The sequence below is a fragment of the Populus euphratica genome, unplaced genomic scaffold, assembly GCF_000495115.2.
Source record: "Populus euphratica unplaced genomic scaffold, PopEup_1.0 scaffold224.1, whole genome shotgun sequence".
Taxonomy (NCBI): domain Eukaryota; kingdom Viridiplantae; phylum Streptophyta; class Magnoliopsida; order Malpighiales; family Salicaceae; genus Populus; species Populus euphratica.
This window is the reverse complement of record NW_011500106.1, coordinates 313,409-315,865: the sequence shown is the minus strand read 5'-3', so window position 1 is coordinate 315,865 and position 2,457 is coordinate 313,409.

Here is a 2,457-nt window from a genome sequence, read left to right as displayed (position 1 = left end):
TTCCCAAGACTATGTCAAGTATGTTCTTTATGAAAATGGGTTCATAAGTCATGAATTGCACGATGCATATATCCACTATGATGAGACTAAAGAGTCAAAAAAAGATTATTCAAAAGCTCTTTGTGTTTTGAAATAAATCTCACCTTTTGATAATTTTCACAAGTTTTATAGAATGCATATGAATCTTTGAGCATAATAGGCCAATAAAATTCACTTTGTAAGATTTTTGCAATTATTTTATTTGATGAAAAATGACTCTCACATGCCTTAGAGTGACAAAATTCAATGATACTATTTACCTCATTGTCACAAATGCAACTTTAAAATATTTGATCAAGATAATATTTGAATAGGTGAGGGTCATCCCAATAAAATTTTTGCACGTTGCTTACAAATTTTCTTTTATCTTCAGTACTCTAGTGAGCTGGCAAGAATCTTGAAGCAAGAAAATTGATATTTTTAGCAAACCAAAGCATTGAACTAAGAGAAAGTAAGGATTTGTTAGAAAAGTAATCATCGATTGGTGTGATGTCGAATGTTGAATCTATTTTCACTCTTGACAAAAGATCCACATCAATATTTTTTGTGCCTTTTCATCATCAATTTCTTCATGTTTGGTCATGGCATGAAAAAATAAAAGTGCTGGTGGGGAATCAGTCTGTTCATTGCAATATTCAGATTCAACCCCTTCCTTACCCTTAGAGATTGACTCATCATCTTTCTCACAAGGTTCAAGAATTAGTTTTTGAATAACCTTACCACTACGAAGAGTGATGACTAATTTAACTTGATCTATGTGTTGACTTTCAGAACTATTTGCATTTGTATTGTATTGCCCCTTAATATTTTACTGTGGTTGAGATGGAAACTTACCTTTCTCTTGAAAACTGAGAGCAGATGTGAATTTTACAAGAGTATCTTTAAAATCTATTATACTTTGAGCAAGCTAACCCTCAGAGATTGATTCATCATCTTTCTCATAAGGTTCAAGAGAGGGTTTTTCAATAACCTTACCACTGCGCAGAGTAGTGACTGATTTGACTTGATCCATGTGTTGGCTTCCGGAACTACTTGCATTTGCATTGTATTGCCCTTTGGGATTTTGTTGTGTTTGAGATGGAAACTTACCTTTCTCTTGGAAACTGAGAGCAGATGTTAATTTAGCAAGAGTATCTTTAAAATCTGTCATGTTTTGAGCAAGTTGAGTATTGATTGTCTCTTGCTTTTCAATGAATGCATGCAATGTTTCCTCAAGATTTCTTCTAGGAGGTGGAGCATAAGGAGGTGCATATCCATGAGAATTTTGGAAATTATGGTGTGCTTGAAACGGTGGTTGTGAAGTTTGTGCATTGTTGTTCTCACTCTTCCAACTGAAATTTGGGTGATTCCTCCAACCAGGGTTGTATGTTTGGGAGTATGGGTTGTGGTTGGCCCTTTGGAAACTGTTTAAAGCATGGGCTTGTTCATGGAGACATTCTTTAAAAGAAGGCAAGGTTGGACAATCGTTGGTTGAGTGTTCATTTGTTTCACAGATTTGACACACAATGTTTTCAACAGATTTTAATTGACCACTCTTTTTCAATTCTAGTGCCTCGACTTTTCTAGCTAAAGATGCAAACTTGGCTTGGAGGTCATGATCTTCCCTAAGGTTGTACATACCTCCATTAGATGTATGAGGTTGAGTTTTACTCAATGCCTTATAAGTACATGCGGTGTCCTAATTTTAAGTAGTTTCAACTACCAAGTCTAAGTACTCCATTGCTTTATTAGGGTCTTTATCTTCAAAAGTTCCATTGCACATCAATTCAACCATTTGCCTATCTTTAGGTGTTAACCCTTCATAAAAATATAAAACCAATTTTCATGTTTCAAAACCATGATAAGGACAAGTATTAAGCAAGTCTTGATAACTATCCCAATATTGGTAAAATGTTTCTCCTAGTTTTTGAATGAAAGTGATGATTTGTCTTTTGAAAGAATTTGTTCTCTGAGATGGAAAAAACTTCTTTAAAAATTATTGTTGCATTTCATCCCAAGAACGAATGGATCTAGGTCTAAAATTTTATAGCCATGTTTTAGCTTTTATCTTTTAATAATAAAGGAAAAGGATCTAATTTGATGGTGTTCATGCTATAATTTGAGTCATTATACGTGTTGCAGACCTCTTTGAATTCTCATAAATGCAAGTGTGGATTTTCTAAATCTAAGTCATGAAAAAAAGATAAAAGTTGAAAAATATATGGCTTAAAATTAAAATGAGATGTATTAGGAGAAAAAACTATGCATGATAATACACTTGTTCTTATGGGATTCATGTGGTCTCTAAGTGTTCTAACATGTTTTATTCTCATTATGAAGTGATTGATTATCTTCAATAGCTATATTTTCTGAAAGTGATAAGGATACCCTAAAAAGTCTATCACTTAATATATGTGACCACACTCTTATGCACGTATA